Consider the following 23802-nt stretch of genomic DNA (forward strand, 5'->3'; position numbering starts at 1 on the left):
GGTATAAATTGACTTTGATGTGATAATTTAAAAAATAATTAATTGTATTGGGAGGAGATGAGACAGAAAAGGGTAAATTACATCACATGAAGAGGTGCAAAGACCTACTACAGTAGTGGAAAATAAGGGATGGACGTGAGCATTTCTTGCACCTTACTCTTATGGGATTTGGCTGAAAGAGAGAATAATATACACTCTCGCTTGAGTATAGAAATCTATCTTACCCTATAGAAAGGAGGAGCAGAAAGGAGAAAGAAAAGGGAGTGGGACAAATAGAAGAGAGAGCAGACTGTGGGAGGCAGTGGTGAGAAGCAATACACTTGTGAGGAGGGAAAGGGAAAAAAAGAGAAAAGCATATACAGGGGAGAAAAGAAAAACATAGAGTTAGTAAGTGCCAGGCCTAGAGGCCTGTGGGCTACCCGAGTCTTCCCTTACCTCTATTGGAGGTCTTCGGTTGGCCAAACTGGATGCTCGTATGAGAGAAAGGATGTTCCAGAGTCGAACAAGGGTTGAGCTTTATTTCAGGGTCTAGTTACAAGTGCAGGGGAATTCTTCCTTAGGAGGGAGAGAAGAATCTCCCAAGGAGGCAAAGATCTTACAATAAGAGATTGGAAGTAGAAGTATAAGTGGGGAGAGAGGGGGAGGGGAGAGAGGAGAGAGGAAAAGTGGAGTTTTCTTGTCCTCACACGTGGCCCCTCCGCCCAAGAGAACTTTCAGGTTTTCCTGATCCTACTTAAGCTCTCCAGCAGCATAGTTTGCATCTGAATACCATGCTGTTAGATAACAATAGTGTGCCCAGATCCGGGACAATCTCAAGGGCGGGGAGAGCTCTCTCCCATCACGTTTCTCACGGGAAGAGGCGGAAATACACGAGATAGCTCGGTTCACCTCGATTCCCAGTCGTTTCCTGGGGGGTCTCGTGAGAACTCTAAGATTTAGAAGTTCCCACCTTTACCCGCCCGAGATTGTCCACATGGAATTGAGCTTCCATCCCCAGCATCTCCCCCTTATTGTTTTGCACGGCGCGCACATGGCTCTAGAGCAAATAGTGGCTGGAGGCTGAATGGATTAGGAAGGCCTTTAGCATATGAGTACCCCACAACAAGACTTCATTTACACAGAAATCTGCAGCTAGCACAACTGACAAGGAGAGGCATCAGACAAAACAAAGGTGAAGCTAAATGGCTGAATTACAACAAGGGAAGGGCAATCACTAATTCCAAAGCATATTCTAAGAGAAGCAGCTAGTGCTGGTGCCTTACACATCACCACCCCCTCAGTCATGCAAATGGATCTCAACGGCCAAGCCTGAATGGCCAAGCCTGTGATATTCAGGCGAAAAGTTGGTCATCTCCCGAAAAGTTGGTCACCCCTTCCCCCCCCAATGTCCTGGGTTTGTGATATCAAAGTCCTCCTTCAGCCGCTGGAAAGAGATGCCTAGATGGAGTGGTCAGCAATGTTGGGATGAGTGCTGCTTCCTCTCTGGGCAGCAGGGTTAAAGCTGTCATCAGCAGACTCAGGTGGTGCATGATCCTTCTCCAGGGTCTCCGGGCTCTCCGGGGTCTCCGCCTCCTGCGTCTCCGCCGTCTCCGACATCGGTTTCCACCGACGGATCCTTCTAATGGGAATCCATGCATTCCCTTTTCCTGTGGAGACACAAACATACCCTGGACCCCATATTAGTATCTTATATGGACCTTTCCATTTCCCTGGGGCCATATCCTTTACCATGGCCCATGTGTCCTTATTTCCAGCCTGTGTATTACTTTCCTTGCAGGGTTGTCTTGGAATAGTCACAAAATGTCTCATAGCTGGAGTAGTATGTGAGTTTTTTGAGATATGCAAAAATTTGTGTGTATACACAGCTGTATCAAGCTCTGATTGTGTTAGGCGACCTCTTAATCTCCCCCTTTTTTGTTTAGCGAGAATCGCCTTTAAGGTGAGATTGGCCCTTTACACTATGGCCTGGCCTTGTGGATTGTAGGGGATTCCTGTAACATGTCGAATCCCTAGATCGTGGAGGAAGTGTGTAAGGGTTTGAGAAGTATAGGCAGGACCGTTATCTGTCTTTATTTCTAAGGGTAAACCTGAAACAGAAAAACAGTGCCAAAGATGCTGAATTACTTTAGCACTCGATTCACCTGGCTGTAAAGTCACCATAAGAAATCCGGACCATGTGTCAACTGTCACATGTATGCACTGGCCCTTAAGATGGGTGACATCCATTTGCCAAATTTCATTGGGTGCCAAGCCGCAATGATTGACACCCTGGTCTAGAGGTGGGTGGAATGGGATACATTGGAGACAGCTCTTAACAATTTTTCTGGCCTGTTCTTGAGTTATCCCATATAATTTGCAGAGGGCTTCTGTGGTTAGGTGGAACCTATCATGAGCCTTTTGGGCCCTTTCCTGTGGTTCCACAGTGTGCCCTACAAGGTATAGTGAATTGTCTGCTATTTGATTTCCTTCAAAAATTGGTCTTGTGCCATTAGTATGTGAGCGCACATGTAAAACATAAAAAGGGTGTGTTCTGTTATTAATGGTGGTCAATAGCCGCTCACACTGTGAAAAAATATTGGACCAATAATCTACAATAGAGTCCTCAATCCGTGAAATTAATAAAGATGCATACTGACTATCAGTAATAATGTTAATGGGTATGTCATTATATATTTGGAGAGCTTGGATTATAGCTTCCAACTCGTTCTGTTGAGTAGAGGTGTAGGGTGTGTTAACTATATATATCTCTTGGGAGGCCGAATTATAAATAGATGCCTTGTGATGTTTTGTGGCATCTGTAAAAATGTTAGGCCCCTCTACTGGGTTTGGTGAGTACCTTTTCACTGGTGCTGGGGCCCACTGTAATAACTCTTTGAATAGGAAATTCGAATTTGTTTTCACCTGGGCCCACTGGAGTATAGTGGCCCAAGCCGGGATGGCATTAGGAGAAGGGAGACCTGGTTGCAGGGCTCCCATAGGCATGAGAGACTGATTTACCTTCCTTAGATCTGTAAGGAACCTGAATTTCCCAGATTTTTTCTTTATAACAAACACAGGAGCATTCCAGGGTGACTGTGATGGCTCTATATTTCCTTTTTCTAATTGCTCCTTAACCAATAGTTGTAGTGCCTGGAGTTTTTCTGGAGTCAGGGGCCATTGCTCCACCCAAATCGGGGTGTCTGACTTCCAATTCAAGGGTGGGGACTCCAGTGCAAATGCAATGGCCCTTACTAAAAATTTGATAGCTTCATCCCCAGGCGGCTCATGATGTCCCTGCCCCAGATGTTAAAACTAAGTCCTGGAATCACCAACGGCCATACGGTCCCTTGGCGATCCTCTGCCTCCCACTTTACTGGGTGCATTGTCTCTAAGGTATTTTGGCACCCTCCTATTCCCCACACTGGTCTCTGGCTTTCTTTGAGCTTCCAGTGCCGGGGTACTGAGCGACCGCTAAGGCAGGTCCTATCCGCTCCAGTATCAAGGAGGCCAGTCATGGGAATTCCATTGAGCCAGATTGTACACTCAGGTCTATTCTATCCTATTTCCTTTAGTAACTGGATTTGAACTGAGTGCTTTAAGGGAAGGGCAATAGCTATGGGAAGCTGATTGTCTATATGAGCTGGCTCGGCTACCACATTGGAGCATGGAAGTGCTGTGTTGCCGGTGGGATAAACTACTGTATATATAACTACGGGGGCATGAGAGGGGTTCTGTAATATCAGGGATTCATCCTGTATGGGGTCTCTCAGGGGAATCATAGTAAACTGATGAGCTGTAAGCTGGCACTTCTCTAAGCTGTAAAGGTGTTGCATTCCTTCCTCTGGCCCCATAATCTCCTGTATTCTCCCTCCAAGGGGCCGTCCCGATTCTCTGCCAAAGGGTACACTTTCGGGGCCCTCGAGGGGCCCCTCACCCCGTTTCCCGACTTCCTACATTGTCTAGCTAGGTGACCTGGCTTTCCACATGAAAAACAAGGGTCCTGGCCCCTCCCTGTACTTATTTCTGTCCTACACTCTTTCTTAAGGTGTCCCGGTTTTCCGCAATTAAAACATTTTTTCTCCAAAGAGATATTACTTAAGGCTGCGACCAGGTACTTCCCTTGCACCTGTGCCAAGTAGACCTGACTTTCTACCCTATCACATCTTTGTATCATTTCTTCGACAGATGCATTCTTTGGCAGTCCCAGCATTGCCTTTTTGCAGTCATGATTACAATTCTGCCGCAGCAATGTCCTCAACACTATCTCTGTCCCTTGATTCTCCTCTCCCATGTCTCGGCCTACTGCCTCCTGCAGCCTGGCCACAAAATTAGTAAATGGCTCAGTGTTTCCCTGCGCAATCCTAGTCATGGGAAACTCTCTCTCTTTCTTAGAGGCTATAACCTTCCAGACGGCAATAGCCGTTCCGGCAATCAAGACATAATTGGCGGCTGAGTACTGTAATTGATTTCCTGTAGCCTCAAACTGCCCTGTTCCTGTAAATCGCTGATAAGCCTGGGGGGTCTGAGCCCCTAGCTCACTAGTAGTGCTCTTTACCCTCTGAGAAAATTCTGATACCCAAATCACATTCTGCCCAGGGGTAAGGCAGTCTCTAGCTAAGCTCTTCCAATCATTAGGAGTCAGAACGAACTGACCACTGAGAGTCTCAAGCATGGCTATGACAAAGGGTGAATTGGGGCCGTGCTTGGTACAAGCCTCTTTGAGAGTCACTACTCTCTTCCACTCTATAGGTATGTGGCTCCTCCGAACCCCACCGGGGACACTGGGGTCCGCTATTTCTAGCACAGGAAATGTCCCTACGTCTTCTCCATTCTCTATAGCCTTCCGTATTCCCTTTTCCAAACTGGACTGTGGCCCTGGACTGTCTGAGCAATGGAGCATGCTATAAGGAGGCGCAGAGGGAAGACACCGCGTATGCTCCCCTGCTTCACCTTTCCCATCAGCTAGATGGTGCTCCGAATCTATTTTTTCTCTACACTCCTTAACTTTCTGCTTACCAGGGTTCTTCCCTCCCCTCTCTCCACTTCCACTCTCATTCCAATCCCGCCCTGGCCTCTCTGGCCCTTCCAAAAGGCTCTTAATTACACCGTATATCAGGAAATCTAAATCCTCCAGCTCCCCGAGGCATAGTTGCTCATAAGCGGTCATTTGTTCTCCGACCGCTCCCCATCTTTCTCTTGATATTCCTGTCTGCTCGAGCCAAGGAGAAACTTTCCAAATCCTTTTACAAAATTCTCGGAGGTCGTTTAACTCTATAGTGATCCCCGCCTCCCTGCATTCCCTGTAAAGTATCTCAGCCCAGACCTCCTGTTCCTCTGGCTTTATTACTGGCAATTGATTCCCCATCCCTGCCCTTTTCCCATGGGTGTGGGAAGCTACTCTCATTCTTTCTCTCCTTCTGAATCTAGAATTCGGGACTCGCGTCTTTCACAGCCCCTTCCGGGTGTTCCCAAAGCACCCAGGATATCTGCGCTCCCAGTCCTCTGTTCGGGGCACCAACTGCCAGGCCTAGAGGCTTGTGGGCTACCCGAGTCTTCCCTTACCTCTATCGGAGGTCTTCTGTTGGCCAAACCAGATGCTCGTATGAGAGAAAGGACGTTCCAGAGTCGAACAAGGGTTGAGCTTTATTTCAGGGTCTAGCTACAAGTGCAGGGGAATTCTTCCTTAGGAGGGAGCGAAGAAACTCCCAAGGAGGCAAAGATCTTACAATAAGAGATTGGAAGTAGAAGTATAAGTGGGGAGAGAGGGGGAGGGGAGAGAGGAGAGAGGAAAAGTGGAGTTTTCTTGTCCTCACACGTGGCCCCTCCACCCAAGAGAACTTTCAGGCTTTCCTGATCCTACTTAAGCTCTCCAGCAGCATAGTTTGTATCTGAATACCGTGCTGTTAGATAACAATAGTGTGCCCAGATCCGGGACAATCTCAAGGGCGGGGAGAGCTCTCTCCCATCACGTTTCTCACGGGAAGAGGCGGAAATACACGAGATAGCTCGGTTCACCTCGATTCCCAGTCGTTTCCTGGGGGGTCTCGTGAGAACTCTAAGATTTAGAAGTTCCCACCTTTACCCGCCCGAGACTGTCCACATGGAATTGAGCTTCCATCCCCAGCAAGTAAGTATAACTGTGAATGTGAAGGGTTGAGCTCTCCCATAAAATGGAAGCCAATTGCAGAAGAGATTAAAAACCTATTATTAATTCTACAATATGTTGTTTACAAGAAACATTTGTAGTAGAGAGATACATACAGAGTAAAGGTAAAAGCCTGGAACAGAATATATCATGATTCAGGTGAAGTAAAATAAAAAACAGGGGTAGAAATCCTGATCTCAGACAAAGAAAAAGCAGAAATAAATTCAATTAAAAGAGATAAGGAAGAACACTACATCAAGCTAAATGTTACTATAGGTGAAGAAGCAATATCAATACTAAACATAGAAGCACCAAGTGATATAGCATCAAAAATTTTAGAGAAGTTAACTGATAATAGTAGGAAATATAAAGCAAACCTCTCCTTGTTAGGGATCTCAACATCCCTCCCCCCAGAACTAAGTAAATATAACCATAAAATAAACAAGAAAGAAGTTAATTATATGAGTGGAATTTTAGAAAAGTTGGATATGGTTGACCCTGGAGAAAATTTAATAGACATAGAAAAGAATATACCCTTTTCTCCATGGTATAGGGTACCTACACAAAAGCTGACCACCTGTTAAAGAATAAGCACCTCACAATTCAAAGCAGAAAGGCAGAAATATGAAATGTATCCTTTTCAGATCATGATGCAATAAAAAATACTTGCAATAAAGAGCCATGGAAAGATGGACTAAAAATTAATTGAAAACTAAATAATATTATCCTAAAACAATCACAGAAAGAATCAATAACTTTATCCAATAAAATGACAATAATGAGGCAACATATTAAAACTTAAGGGATGCAGGCAAAGCAGGTGATTAAGGAAATTTTTTATCTCTAACTGATTACATGAATAAAATAGAGAAAGATAAATGAAATAACTTCTTCCATTCTGACAGGTATGGCAGAAACTAGGCATAGACCAACATCTTACACTCATTCCAAAGATAAAGCCAAAATGGGCACATAATTTAGACACAAATGATGAGACTATAAGCAGAAGGGGAAAACAAAGATCACTTTACCCATAGGTTCTTTGGAGAAGAGAAGAATTTAGGACCAAACAAAAGATAGAGAATATTATGAAATGTAACATGAGCAATTTTAATTATATTAAATTTAAAAAGATTTTGCACCAACAAAGCCAATACAACCAATATTAGAATGAAAGCAGAAAGCTAAGAAATAATTTTTACAGCCAATGCATCTCTAATAAAGGCCTCATTTCAAAAATGTATACAGTATTGACTCAACTTTTTAAGAATATAAGTCATTCACCAATTGATAAATGGGGAAAGGATATAAACAATTTTCAGAAGAATAATTTAAAGCCATCTATAGTCATATGAAAAAAGGCTCTAAATCACTATTGATTAGAAAAATGCAAATTAAAGCAATTCTGAGCTACCACCTCACCCCTGTCAGATTGGCTAACATAATCAAACAGGAAAATGACAAATGTTAGAGATGTGGGAAAATCAGAACCCTAATGCATTCCTTGTGGAGTTGTGACCTGATCTAATCATTGTGGAGGGAAATTTGAAACTATACTCACAGGGGTACAAAACTGTGCATACTCTTTGATCCAACAATAACATTTCTAGGTCAGTATCCCTAAAAGATCATAAAATAATAGAAAAGGATGCACATGTTCAAAATAGCTTTTTGTGTGGTGGCCAAGAACTGGGAATTGGGAGGATGTACATCAATTGGGGAATTGCTCAACACAGTTATATTATTAATGTAATGAGACCCTATCGTTCTATTAGAAATGATCAAGAGGTGGATTTGAGATAAACCTGGAAAGTCTTACATGTACTGAAACTGAGTGAAGTGAGCAGAACCAAGAGAATACTGAACACAGCAACAGCAACATTATGCTATGACCAGTTTTAATATACTTAACTCTTCTCAGTAATACAAGGATGTAAGACAATTCCAAGAGACAAAGCATGGAAAATTCTCTCCATATCTGGAGAAAGAACTGTGAATCTGAATGAAGATTGAAGAATACTATTTGTTGCAAGATTTTGTGGAACATGGAGAGGAAGCACACAGAATCTGAAAGGAGAAACGGGTTATGATTTTTCTTACTGGAAGAGATATTAATGTTACTATCAGTGAGTCACAGATCTATTGTGAGTATTGGAAATGCAGGGTCTTGACAGCAACAGTAACACAATCTACCCTGTGTGTTATGCTTTTCAGTTTCCAAAATGCTTTCTTTATAACAATGTGCAAGTTGGTAAAAGTGAAGTTCAAAGAGTTTAACAACTTTCTCAGACTAATAGAGCTGGTATGTAACAGAGCTGAAAATCAAAAGACCTCTGTTCTGATCTAAGGACCTATCATTCTGTCTTTGTAGAAGCTCATATATTTATTGATTAAATTGATTAGGGGTGGCAAAAATCGTATCATGTGTCTATGTCACATTGAATTATACTTTGTTTTGATGCAGTAAACATATCAAGCTATTACTAGTTCAAGAATACTGTGTTTTCTCTCAGAGTATAGCCTGTCCCTATTCAGATAAGGAATATTCCTTGATCTCAGAAACTCAGTCTAATAGCTATAGTATTGTACATACTCTGACCAATATGTCTCAGTCCTTTTATCAATTCATTCCTAAAAATGAGAATTGTTTCTACAACATAGCAAATGGCTTTGAAAATACGAAAGAAGATGGAGTAAAGTCGGGAACTCACTTGAGCTCTCCCTTAACTCCATTCAAATACGTGTAAAAATGACTTTAAACAAATTCTAGATTAGGAGAATCCACAAAAAGACAGAGTGAAACAAATTTCCAGTCCAACAAAACCTGGGAGTTTGACAGGAAATGTCTGTTGCACCCAGTTAGAGTGGAGTGAGGAGGGTGTAGAGAAGAATGCAGTTGACTGCAGGCCACACCAGCACAGACGAGGGCCCAGTAAATCCAGGACCGTGACTCAGGCACTGAATCATTGGCAGCTCTAGCAGTTTCCAGACTACTCAATCCACAAATACCAAAGCCATCTTAGAAGGTCAGTAGGAAAGGGTTATGGGATCTCCATGAAGAAGGAGTGCAGTTCAGTGCTGGCAACAATACAACCCTGAGGCAGTCATGGTGGCTGCAGCAGTGGCTGTTTTCAAAGCTTTCAGTCCACAAACGGTAAGGGGATCAAACAATTGATTAGAAGAAAATTAGAGGGGTCTCTTGGCTGGCACTAAGGTGGGACACTGTGGTTTTATCCATATTTGGATCTGGGTTGCAGATTTGGGTGACAGTCCAAGGGTGTGGAAGAGCACTGGCATAGCAGAGCTTGTGGCAGCAATGGAGACTGAATTCTCCTCATAGTTCCAGGGCAGAAAATTGTTATTGTGGGCACTTACAGACCAGAGCATAGGCCAGGAGAGGAGTATGCAACTCTTATATTGTATGAACTTGGAAGAAATGAAAGCTCTGAATAGCAGTTGCACAAAATCCCTGAAGCTGAAGATCAATATACCCTCTACTCTGGAAGAAATGCTGTACCTTAACGAAGAGTTAATAATTCAAGTAATTTGTTGAGAAAATGATCAAACAGTGGAAAAAACTTAGAGCGTAGAAACTTACTTTGGTTGCAAGGATGTTCAAAACATACACTTGGAATAAGACAACGAAGTCAAAGTTCCTACATTCAAAGCCTCCAAGAAAAATATGAATTGGTCACAGAAGAGCTCACAAAGGATTTTTAAAATCAAGTAAGGGAATTAGAGGAAAAATTGGGAAGAGAAATGAGAGCAATGCAAGAAAATAATAAAAAAAAGTCAACATCCTGCTAAAGGAGAACAAAAAAGTACTGAAGAAAATAATGCCTTAAAAATGGACTAATCCAACTGGCAAAAGAGGTCCAAAAAGCCAATTAGGAGAAGAATGTCTTAAGAAGCAGAATTGACCAAATAGAAAAGTAGGTACTAAAGTTCAATGAAGAAAATAATTACTTAAATATTAGAATGAAGCAAATGGAAGCTAATGAATCTACGACAAATCAAGAAATCATAAAACAAAATGAAAAGAATAAAAAGTAGAAGACATTGTGAAATATCTCATTAAAAAAAACTGACCTGGAAAATAGTTTCCAGGAAGATAATTTAAAAATTATTGAGCTACCTGAAGTCTATGATAACCAAAAAAAGCTAGACATCAATTTTCAAGAAATTATCAAGGAAAAGTGACCTGATATTCTAGGACCAATGGGTAAAATAGGAATTTAAAGTATGCATCGATCACCTCCTGAAAGTGATCCCAAAATGAAAACTACCAGACATATTATAGCCAAATTCCATAGTTCCCATATGAAGGAGAAAATTTTATAAACACCCAGGGAAAAAAACAATCAGCATGACACAAGATTTAGTCACTTCTATATTAAGACATCAGAGGCTTGGAATATGATACTCTAGAGGGTAAGTGAGCTAGGATTAAAACCAAGAATCACCTACCTAGCAATACTAAGTATATTCCTTAAGTGGGACAAAATGAACTTTCAATGACATAGAGGCATGTAAAGCATTCTTGAGTAAAAACCACAGCTGAAGAGAAAATTTGACTTTCAAATACTGGACTCGATAGAAGCATGAAAAAATAAACAGGAAAGTAAAATCATAAGGGACTTATCAAAATTTAGCTAATTACATTGCTACATGGAAAGATGATATTTGTAACCAGTGAGACTATTCTTAGTTTTAGGGTATTGCTTGCCTTCTCAATGAAAGTAGGTGGGAAGGGAGCAAGGGAGAAAATTAGGAATTCAAAGTTTTAAAAAATATGAATGTTAAAAATTTTTTTTCATGTAACTGGGAAGTAAGATATGCAGGCAGTGGGGTGTAGAAGTCTATCTTACCCTACTGGAAAATAGAAGGGGAAGTGAATAAGAGAAGGGGGTGGTGATAGAAGGGAGATCAGATTGGTGCAAGGGGTATTCAGAAGCAAAACACTTTTGAGGAGGGAGAGGGTGAAAAGATAGAGAAAATAGAATTAATGGGAGCAGGAGGAACAGGAGGGAGGAAAATACAGGTAGAATAGTAACTGGGAAAGTATGTTTTGAATGAATGCAGAGAGCAGGACCATGAGAACATTGTAGACAGTAACAGTCACATTGTGAAATGACTAACTTTCATAGACTTTGGCTCTTCTTAGCAATGCAAAGTTCTAAAACAACCCCAAAAGTCTAATGATGTAAAAATGCTATCCACATCCAGAGAAAGAACTATGGAATCTAATGCAGAATAAAGCATAGTATTTTCCCTCTTTGCTCTTGTTCTTTTTTTTTTGTCTCTTCTTTTTTGTGATTTCTCACATTGGTTCTAATTCTTCTTTATAACATGACTAATGTGAAAATATATTTCATATGAATGTATAATGTAGAGACTATGTCTGATTGCATAATCTCTGAAGAAGAGGGTGGAAACAGGGAGGGGAGAATATTTAAAACTCAAAACCTTGTTGAAGTGAATATTGAAAGCTAACAATAAATAAATATTTAAATGGAATAGGAGAACTCTAATAACATGTCAACATATTAATAATCAACTGTCATATAAAGATAGAGATAGATAGATAGATAGATAGATAGATAGATAGATGATAGATGGATAGATAGATAGATGGATGGATGGATGGATAGATATCGTATTCCTTCAGTATACTGTCTTTATAGGTTTCTGTGGAAGAAATAAATCATCTAGTGCTCAACTTTCTCATAACAATCATTTCACATTTTTTTTTACATTTTTTTTAATTTTATGCTTGCTCAACCATATGTTAACAACCAATTAAATACTTTTAATACTGAGTTACAGATTGTCTCCCTCCTTCCCACTCTGACCTTTCATTGAGAAGGAAAACAATTTTATATAGATGATATATGTGCAGTCATTCAAAGCTTTTCCTTATTAGCCATATTGCAGAACAAAATTTCAACTCCCCCACAAAAGAAAAAAAAAAGTAAAGAAGTCTGCTTCATTATGCTTTTAAATTCCATCAGTTCTTTGTCTGTAGGTGAATAGAATTCTTTTTTTATCACAGCTTCTTCAGGTTCTCAAAGATCATTGTATTGACAAGAATAACTAAGTCATTCACAGTTGATCATTACACAGTATTAGTGTTACTGTGTGCAATGTTCTGGTTTTGCACACTTCAGATTGTATCAATTCATGGAAGTCTTCTCAGGTTTTGGTGAAAGTTTCCTACTCATCATTTTTACTGCACAATAGCATTCCATTCCCATCTTATACCACAACATGTTACGTCATTCTCCAATTGATGGGCATATGCTTAATTTCTGTTTCTGTGACACCACAGAAAGACATAAACATTTTTGTTCATACATATTTTTCTTTTTTCTTTATTTTTTGAAATTTACAAAAAGTGTAGTTTTGTGTCCATATTGCTTATTGTTTCCTTCAAATTCACTTTCTTCTCTTCTTTTTATAGCTAGCATTTATAGAACACTATTGAATAATAGTGGTGACAATATGCATCTTTGCTTCACCCCTAAAGGCTTCTAGTTCATCGCTGTTACCTTGCTGTTGCTCACTCTTGGTTTAAGATAGATCCCTACTTACCATTTTAAGGAAAGGTCCATTTATTCCTATGATTTCTAGTGTTTTTAAGGGGAATGTTGTATTTTGTCAAAAGCCTAATTTGCATCTATTGAGATAATCATGATTTTGTTGGTTTTGTTGTTGATATGGCCAATTATGGCGTTGCTTTTCCTAATACTTAACAGTCTCTAAATTCTTTGTAAGTCCCACTTTGTCATAATGTATGATCTTTGTGATATATTGTTGTAATTCTCTTACTATTATTTTAATATTTTTGCATCAAAATTCTTTACAGAAATTGGTCTTTAGTGCTCTTTCTGCTTTTGCTCTTTTTAGTTTAGCTATAGGCATAATTTGTGACATAAAAGGAATTTTTAAGAACTCTTTCTTTTCCTTGTTTTCATTTGTGAATTCATCTGTTCCTGGGGAGTTTAGTTAGGTTTTGTTTTGGGTGGAGAGCTCACTGATGACTTATTCATTTTTTTTCTAAAATAGGGTTGTTTGACCAGCTAATATATTTTCTGTGAATCTGGGAAATACATACATACATACATACATACATACATACATACATACATACATACACATATACATACATACATGCATCTAAAATATTCATTCATTTAACTTAGATTTTCAGATTGATTTTCATCTATTTGGGGAAAAATAGTTCATTTTACCTTTTTCCTGATCTCATTGAATTCCTGTTTCTTCCCCCTTGATTTTACTTTTCCAAAAACCTACAATCATATTCAACTTACACCTTTATGCTTTGTCCATGTATACTCTTAATTGCCCCAAAATAATGAAGTTATAAGAGTTGCATTTATTGCTTTCCCTTATAGAAATGTAAAGATTTTAGTCATGTACATACCCTTATGATTACTCTTTTGTGTATTTTCATTTTATGCTTCTAATTATTCTCATGTTAGAAAGTCATATTTTCTATTTAACCATGAACTTTTCATAAGATATGTTTGAAAGTCCTCTATTTATTGAAACAACCATTCTTAACTCTCCAGCTCTACCACCCACGAAGGAGTATACTCAGTTCTGCTGTGTAGGTTTTTCTTATTTGTCATCATAGCTATTTTGCCTTCTGGAATATCATATTTCAAGTTCGCCATTTCCATAATTAGAAAACTTCTAAATCTTGTATGGTCCAGAATGTGGTTCAATGATAGTTGAATTTGTTCTGCTAATGTTTTTTTTTTTTTTTTCTGTTTTCCAAGCTGTTTTAGCCAAATAATGAATTTTTGTTCCAAAATTTTGTGTCTTTGGTTCTATCATATACTATATTACTAAGGTCATGTAATATAATATAATTCACACCTAATATATTCCATTGATGCAACATTCTATTTCTTAGCCAGTAATAAATTGTTTTGGTAATTATACATTTATAATACATTTTGAGACCTTGTAAGGATAGACTACCTTTTACCTTTTGCTTTTATTGATTCCTTAAGATTTTTGAGCTTCTGTAGTTCCAGATGAATTATGTTATTATTTTTTCTAACTCTATAAAATAATTTTGGACAGTTTTGTATGGCACTGAATAAATAGATTGAGTTACGTAGAATTGTCACTTTTAATACATTTTCTTTTTTTTCATTAATTTTTTAACATTTATTTTCACACAATTTTGGGTTACAAATTTTCTCCCCTTTTATCCACTCCCTCCCCCCCCAAACCCGAGCTTTCTAATTGCCCCTGTGACCTATCTGCTCTCTCCTCTATCCTCCCTCCCTGCCCTTGTCTCCATCTTCTCTTTTGTCCTGTAGGACCAGATAGCTTTCTTGACCCCTTATCCTGTATTTCTTGTTACCCAGTGGTAAGAACATTACATTTGGTCCTAACACTTTGAGTTCCAACCTCCTTAGCTCCCTCCCTCTCCACCCCTTCCCCTTGAAAGACAGGCAATTCAATAGAAGCCATATCTGTTTAGTTTTGCAAATGATTTCCATACTAGTTGTGTTGTATAGGACTAACTATATTTCCCTCCATCCTATCCTGTCCCCCTTTACTTCTGTTTTCTTATGGTCCTTTCCCTCCCCATGAGTGTCGACCTCGTATTGCATTCTCCTCCCCATACCCTCCCCTCCATCCTCCCCCCCACCCTGCTTCTGCCCCTGTCCCCCACTCTCCTGTATTATGAGATAGGTTTTCCTATCAAAATGAGTGTGCATTATATTCTTTTCTTTAGTGGAATGTAATGAGAGTAGACTTCATGTTTTTCTCTTGCCTCCCCTCTTTATCCCACCACTAATAAGTCTTTTGCTTGCCTCTTTTATGAGAGATAATTTGCCCCATATAACTTCTCCCTTTCTCCTCCCAATATTTCTCTCTCACTGCTTGATTTCATTTTTTTTAAATATATAATCCCATCCTCTTCAATTCACTCTGTGCACTCTGTCTCTATGTATGTGTGCGTGTGTGCATGTGTGTGTGTGTGTACTCCCACCCAGTGCCCAGATACTGAAATGTTTCAAGAGTTATAAATATTTTCTTTCCATGTAAGAATGTAAACAGTTCAACTTTAGTAAGTCCCTTATGATTTCTCTTTGCTGTTCGCCTTTTCATGGTTCTCTTCATTCTTGTGTTAGAAAGTCAAATTTTCTTTCCAGCTCTGGTCTTTTCATCAGGAAAATTTGAAAGTCTTCTATTTCATTGAAAGACTATTTTTTCTCCTGAAGTATTATACTCAGTTTTGCTGGGTAGGGGATTCTTGGCTTCAGTCCTAGTTCCTTTGACTTCTGGAATATCCTATTCCATTCCCTTCTATCCCTCAATGTAGAGGGTGCCAGATCTTGTGCTATCCTGATTGTATTTCCACAGTACTTGAATTGTTTCTTTCTAGCTGCTTGCAATATTTTCTCTTTCATCTGGGAATTCTGGAATTTGGCCACAATGTTCCTAGGAGTTTCTGTTTTTGGATCTCTTTCATGTGGTGTTCTGCGGATTCCTTGAATATTTATTTTGCCTTCTGGTTCTAGAATCTCAGGGCAGTTTTCCTTGATAATTTCATGGAAGATGATGTCTAGGCTCTTCTTTTGATCATGGTTTTCAGGTAGTCTCAGAATTTTTACATTGTCTCTCCTGATTCTATTTTCCAGGTCAGTTGTTTTTCCAATAAGATATTTCACATTATCTTCCATTTTTTGAATCTGCGCGGTATGTTCTGAGATATGTCTTTCTCGAAAAGTCCTTAGCGTCCATCCGTACCATTCCAGTTTTGAAAGATCCATTTTCTTCAGTGAGCTTTTGAATCTCCTTTTCCATTTGGTTAATTCTGCTTTTGAAAGCATTCTTCTCCTCATTGGCCCCTTGCACCTCCCTTGCCAGCTGAGTTAGGCTAGTTCTCAAGGTGCCAATTTCTTCAAGATTTTTTTGGTTCTCCTTTAGCAGGGAGCTGATCTGCTTTTCATGCTTCTCCCTCATCCCTCTCATTTCCCTTCCCAGTCTTTCCTCCACCTCTCTAACTTGATTTTCAAAATTCCTCTTGAGCTCTTCCATGGCCTAAGCCCATTGGGTGGGCTGGGACACAGAATCCTCGATTTATGTGTCTTTGCTTGATGGCAAGCATTGTTCCTCCCCATCAGAAAGTAAGGGAGGAGGTGTCTTTTCTCCGATAAAGTACCCTTCAATAGTTTTATTTCTTTTCCCTTTTCTTGGCATATTCCCCAACCAGTGGCCTGACCTCTGAATGTTCTCCTCACACCCACCTCGCCTCCTGGTCCTCCCAGCCAGCGTTTGGGGGCTGAGATTCAAATGCTGCTTCCCGCCTTAGGATTTTTGGCGGGGGCAGGGCTGCTATTCAGTGCGAGAATTAAGTTCAGGTGGTCAGGGGCAGGGCCGCCTCTCAGGTACAGTTCCCTCTGGGGGTTTATGCACAGACCTTCCACAATGGGTCCAGGCTCCTGCCCGTTTGGGGAGCCCCCGTCCACAGCCGCCTCTCAGCCCCCACCTCCCGGGGTGGCCCGAGCCATGGGGGCACCCCACTCCCCTCTCGACCTGCCAAAGAGATTCTCTCACCCACCCCCATCAGTCACCTGTTGGTGGGGGGGCCCCGTGCCGCCGCTGAAGATCCCGCCTCCGGAGCCCTCTCAGATCAGTGCCTCTCGGATCCGCGGCCGTCGCCAGCGCAGGTCCGGGCTGGGCTCTGCTTCTGCAACGCGACGGACCTTTTGTGGGAGGTTTGCAGGTCCCTCTGTGCGTGGGGTGACCCGCGTGGCCGCTGGAGATCCCGTCCCTGTAGCCCTCTCGGATCTCCTCCCCTCAGTGTCGCGGCTGCGGCAGGGCCGCACTCCGCTCCCCTCCCGGCGCCCAGTCTGTGGCGCGAAGGACCCCCCGCGAGAGGTCCGCAGGTCTCTCCGGAGCAGAAATCTCCCTCGCTCCAATACTCCGTGGTCTCTGGGTGCAGAATTCGGCCTGGCTTGGTCCCCTCTAGCCTTTCTGTGGTTTGTGTGTTCAGAGCTATGTGTATGTGCGTCTTTCTACTTCGCCATCTTCTTAATACATTTTCTGAGCCTACCTATGAGCAACTAATGTGTTTGTTTCCATTTATTTAGATCTGACTTAATTTGTGTGAAAATTATTTTATATTTGTGTTCATATAATTCCAGTGATTGGTTTGGCCGTTAAGCTCCCAAGTATTTTATATTGTCTACAAAGATATTAAATGGAATTTCTCTTTCTGTTTCTTGGTACTGGACTTTGTTGGTAATATATAGAAGTGCTGATGATTTATGTGGGTTAATTTTGTATTCTGTAACTTTGCTAAGGTTGTTAGTAATTTCAAGTAGTTTTTTAGTTAATTCTCTAAGATTTTTGAAAGATAACATTCTATCATCTGCAAGGAGTAATAAGTTTGCTTCTTCATTACCCATTTTAATTATTTTATTTTTTCTTGTCTTATTGCTAAAGCTAACAATTTTACTATAATAATAAACAATAGAGGTAAAATGGGCATCCTTGCTTCACAGCAGATAGTGCTGGGAAGGCTTTTAAGTTTTCCCCATTACAGACAACACTTTTTGATGATTTTAGCTGAATATTACCTATCACTTTGAGATTTGCTTCATCTTTTCCTATTTTCTGTTGTTTTTAATAGGCATTTGTGCTTTATTTGGTCAAAAGTTTTTTTGGCATGTATTGAGATAATATAAAATTTCTTTTGCTTTTGTTATTAAAATAGGCAATTATGCTAATACTGATAGCAGCACACAACTTACAGAATTATTTCCTTTACTTTTGTAAACTTTTGTACTTCTTTTGTACTTATAATTCTTTTTGGCCAATTCTGCTTTTTAACTAGTTATTTTTGTTAGTATATTTTCATGCCAATTATTTTATTTTTCCAGTTCTGTTTTTTATAGTGTTTTCCCTTTGGTGAATTTGTGTGCCTCTTTTACCATTTGGTCAATTCTGCCTTTTTTAAATGTTTTTTTCTTAAGTATTTTTGGTTACTTTTATTGAGCTATTGACTCTGTATTCATATTTTTTTCTCTCTCTCATTTCATTTTTCTAGTCTTCTCTCTAGCTTTCATTTTATTTTAAAAATTATTTTTGCTCTTCTAGGAATTCTTATTGGAATTGCATCGAATTCATCATTATTTTTCTTTGAGGCTTTGCTTATAGATGCCTTTCTTTCCTGAGTTGTTTCTTGATCTTCCCTGTCCCCTCTTAACTTGTTATGGTCAGGTTCCTTTTTTTGTCATTCAACTCATTTTCTAGTCTATTCCTTAACTTTTAACTTTATGTTAAATTGGGCTCTGTTCACCTGGGAATGGAGTAACACTCTGCCAAGCCACAGGCTTTTATATGCTACTTTCAGAGCTAGTTCTGGATGACCACAATTTTTTTTTGGTTTGTTTTCATTCTTCCAAGGTGATGTGATCCATAAATAGGTGTGTTTACTGCTATTTTCAGTATCTGCTCTGCTATTTACCCAGGAAGGTACCTTGTTCTCCTTTTGCCACCAGTGGCAGCAGTCCTCTTGGACCTTACTCTAAAACTAGGTACCCACAATCATGCACTCATAATTTGCAGTGTGTCTCTTTTTCTTAAACTTGAGATCAGAGTCTCTATTCCTTCATAAGTTACCACAAGCACCCCTCTCTGCCCTGGAAATGTGACCTTGGCTCCTAGTCCTCTGTAGCCTCCAGTGCTACCATTCTTTTTGTCCTTGAGACTATGATCCAGAATTGCATATTAGAAATGCAACAGGTTCCTGACCCCAGTATCATCAGATGTCCTTCTGTACACTCTTTTGGATCAGTTCTTTTTTTTTTTAATTTTACCCTACCATCAATGGGCTGAGAGCTCTAAAGCTGGTCTTCCTGTTAGCATAGCTACCTCAAAGCCTGATGCTGACATCATGGCACAGCCTGAATTGCAGGATTCATGCGGTACTCTAGGCCCAACCACCAACCTCTTGAGACAGACCTTCCCTGCCTACCTCATAGGTTGTTTTAGACTGAAAAATTATTTCACTTGAACTTTTGTTGATTCTACTCTTCAACAACTCAAATTGAGGTTCATTTTAGAGTTGTTTGTAGGGCAATTTGGGAGATCTCAACTATGTATTTCTCTCCTGTGTCATCTTGGTTCATAGCAATAATTTCTGACCTCACTTTTGAGTGTCCTTAAAAGACACATATATTGTGTCTCTATTGGTTTTGTGCCTAAAAAAGTTCCAGGTTTTAAAACCTACGTTAATGTGACAAATATTTTCAGCCTTGACTGCATAAAGGTAATCAAAATATTCAAATCTTTTTATGTTAAGATACATATCCTTAGTTGTCTTTCCAAAAGTCACAGATCAGATAAGAGTAATCTACTGATTCATCATTTTCACTATTTAAATAGGTCTATGCATAAATATATTCATTCAAAAATATTTTTCCTCACCTTTAAAAAACTAAAGAAAAACAAGAAAACAAATACAGTAAAATATGATCAAACAAAAAAAGATTAAAATATTTGAGAGGATTAGTCAATGTAGAGATGAATGAAGTGAAGTCCCTCAAAAAGTTCTGTTGAAATACAGAACGTTATTATTAGAACAATACAAGTTTCAAAAACCAGAACTGTTGTAAATTTTTAAAGTTTTTTGGGTAGAAGTTTGGGGACTGTGTTGGAACATAGGCTACACTTCTTATTGTTTCTGGGTAGAGAACTCCTAGTGGGAGAACCCCATGATGGAAGGTAAATCAGGAACTATTCTCTGTTTAAATAATTAAAGAGGGTTAAGGAGTTGTTGAGACACTTAGAAGTTAGATAACTTGCCCATGTTTACAGAGCTAGCCTATGTCAGAGGTAGGATTCAAATGGCCTCCCTGATTCTAAGATTGACTCTCATGTAGCACTGACTCTATTATTGAAAGGAGATATTATGAAAATACAAATACTATCATCTGCCTTGGTAAATAATAAACTCAATTCCTGTATTTCTTTAAGTCAATACTGGATAAACACATTAGAAATAATATAGAGAAAATTTTAATTCAAGTTTTGGTTAGGCTGGAAGTTTTCTTTTGCTGTATCTAACTCTGAGATGCTGAAATTATGTAATTATTATTATGTAGAGAAGAAAATTAAAAATAAAGCAAAAAACCAAAAGAATTCTTGAATACACAACATGACTCTGTAAATGGAATTTATATTAATTATTTTTAGTTTATATTATTGCTATTGGAGGTGTTAAATATTACTATTCCTACTGTTTAATAAAATAAATTCAAAGAGGAAAATGCTTGAAATTTAATGCAAGTGTCTTCTAAAAAAAGAAAGATGAATCCTAAAATCTAAAGTTTGTATGTATGTCCAATTTATAGTTTGCTCCCTCTGAAAGTTCTACTTGACTTTTGAGAAAAGCTGGAATTGTAATCCAAAATATATTTGTGGCTTACTTCGTATTCAAGAACAACTTGTATTTTTTGTTCATTTTTGTTGTTGTTGTTGCTGTTGCTAATTAACTTTAAGAGAATATTTTCAATGCTAATTATTATACGTACTTCAGGACTTTGTAATTATTGTTTTTAAATGACATACATGGATGCAATTCAGATAGCTATTTAAGATAATTTTGCTAGCTTCTGACTTTCTGGGAAAGGAAAATTTACATTTCACTGAAAAACTTCACAACTCCACCAATCTAGCTATCTGTGAATACTTTGACATTTCAGTTTCATAAGCCTTATTGTATAATTCCAATAACCTACATAGATTTAGATTTGATCTGAGTAAATTTTAGGTCATTAATTCAACTAACCCAATTTTCATCCCCCATTTTTTAAGTCACAGAGATTCAGGAAAATTCATTACTAATCTATGAAGAGGATAAAATCTACATATGTAGAGAAAATGCCAACAAAGAAATTATAGGTATCAGATGCATTAGAGTAACATTTTTTCCATAATCTTGAGTTTATTAGACTAGGTGAATTCTCCGTTTCCTTGTAACTCTAAATATATGAATTTATAAAGAACAATGATGTTCATTAATAATGTGCATGTACAAATATATGTACATATGTATATACTTATTTAAATATATCATGCACATACATAATAATGTATGTATACATGCATACATGTATATGTATACGAATGAATATTTATATTCTTGTTCATCAAGGTAATGACTTGTTTGAATTTTTCCACTAATTATCTAACTAGCCATAAGTTTCCGCTAGGGTACCACACCAAAACTATCTTAAGTCTTTTAAAGTTTTTATCTAGAGATCTTCATCCACAATGAATGAGGATAAATAAAGATAATTTTTTCTTATCAGTAAGGAAATTATTTAATTGAATCTCTCAAGCACAAGGCTTATCAAGAAAAACACTTATCTTAATATAAGTATAATAATTCATTATAAACATTCATACATTATTTAATCAAGAAACTTAATCGCATTCATAATAAAGGAAACACACAAATATGTCTGAAGAAAACAGTAATGAATACTTCTTATGAAACCAATAGGGACCACCTTGAAATAAAACTTATGTGTATCTCCTTACTTTTAGGAGATGAAGAGAAAATAAGAAAAAAATGTATTCCATTTTTCTGTCAATTCAAAAGATGACTTTCAAAATTTTGTTTCCCACAAAAAAGGTAGGAACTCATGATTCTTCCTCCACCTTCATACACTGGAAGAAAAAGAGAATTAAGAAAGCAGCAACAGCAACAGTAACAATAACTTTATTAACAACCTAAGCAGAAGCAGCAGGTTTACAGAGCTGTTGGAAGATTCTTCCAGAGAACAGAAGCAACCTAGTTAAATCATTTCTTCTTTTATCTTTCTCACACAATAGCTCATCATCATCTTTGATAAGAATAACATTGGGACTAATGTTATAAAAGAACTTATGTGAGAAATTCATGTTTATCTCTTGTATTTAATAACTAATTATTGTATTAGGACAAATATTTTCCCCTTTTCTATTTCCTCATCCAGAAACCAACCAGTACGAGAAATCATAGCAGAGATTTATCCAAGTGAAAATCGAATCAGGCAGTGAAAGAGATTCTAAGTTTCAACTAATTGGTGTTAATTGTGTTTGCTCAGACAGATCTGGGGAAGTGTTGATTCTACCTTTTGTCAGGTAAGTGATACAGAAATTGATAAGTCTCTTTGATCAAGATTTTTGTGATCCAAGTAAAATACCTCAAGACTCTCATTGTAACAAAGCCTAGATTCTGATTGCATTACTGATTTCCTTACTAATTATTAACTAATCAATATTGATTGTAGCCCTTTAGGAACACCTACTCTTTGAAGTGCATATGAACCGTGAACCCAGTAACATGAGGGATCTTTGGTCTAAGAGAGATGGCCAAATGACCTTTATTTTATTAATAAATGTGTAGATTTTATTAATAAAATTATTAAATTACATAGAAACTATGTCTCTCAAAACATTTTTAATCATTAAACGCAGAATTGTACTGAAATCATTAGGTCAAAATCCAAAAGAAATGGAATTGCAATCTATGAGATAGATAGTGATGGTAATGGTACTATGCATGTGTGTGTGTGTGTGTGTGTGTGTGTGTGTGTGTGTGTGTGTGTTTGCCATGATGGCTAGAAAAATGAAAGATATAAAAAATGAAGAAGAAACTTGTGCATTTTGATTTCTTGATAAGTGTGGCAATGGTTATGTTAGTGAAAAAGAGCTATCTCACCTAATGAAAAAAATTGGGCAGAAAACAGAGGAAGACATATATGAACTTGTGAGAGAGGCAGACACTGAGTAAGAGGTAAAAGTCAACATCTGAGAATTGGTTTACATAACTGCAAAATGCAAATTTCTCACCTGTTCCCCTTCTGTGTGAACAAAACTGATGTTTTCATGTTAAATAGGACATTTTTTAAAAACTCTATATCTGTATAGCTAGATTGAATGTTGAAATATGTTAGCATTATTTAGGGTTCTTGTGCCAAACAAGTGAAGTAAAATATGAGTTTAACCATATAATTACTCATACTTCCTCAAATTATGAAGACATAACGAACTCTTTAGACTAAATCCCTACATTTTGACAACTGAACATAGTGAGACTTTTTTGTAATTAAAAACTAAATAAAGTAGTTTTGTAGCTTCTTCATTTCAAAATGTTACTATAAATTGACGAAGCTGTCTTATTTAAGAAGAAAAGAAAGTAAATGAATTCAATAAAGTAAAACTGATTCACCTCAGAATGGTATGCAGTAAAATGGCCGAAGATTGAAAAAAAATCTACATATAGTCATAATGACTCTTCTTTTGCATTTGTGATCTCTGAAATTTAATGATGATCTCACACTTTGTAAGAGTTATCTATTCAAGTATAGAATTTGAGTTGCCTGCATTGTGCTGTGGTGAATTGTACATTAGTACAATCAGCAACTTGAAGTACTAGCATTTCAAGATGATTCAAGATATGACAATTTTTAAAATTACAAATTGAAATTGTTAGTCTCCTGCTATAAAAAACATTAAATTAGGAGAGACAGAAAGAGAGAGAGAGAGAGAGAGAGAGAGAGAGAGAGAGAGAGAGAGAGAAAAGAAGAAGAAGAAGAAGAAGAAGAAGAAGAAGAAGAAGAAGAACAACAACA

General features: G+C 38.3%; 1 pseudogene; it reads left to right on the top strand.

Annotated features, from left to right (window-relative positions):
- The first annotated feature begins 9230 nt into the window (after positions 1–9230).
- The window catches only part of LOC140512279 (protein Mdm4 pseudogene), a 156158-nt pseudogene continuing 141586 nt past the window's right edge, over positions 9231–23802 (top strand).

Source organism: Notamacropus eugenii, chromosome 6, assembly GCF_028372415.1.
Source record: "Notamacropus eugenii isolate mMacEug1 chromosome 6, mMacEug1.pri_v2, whole genome shotgun sequence".
Classification (NCBI taxonomy): Eukaryota; Metazoa; Chordata; class Mammalia; order Diprotodontia; family Macropodidae; genus Notamacropus; species Notamacropus eugenii.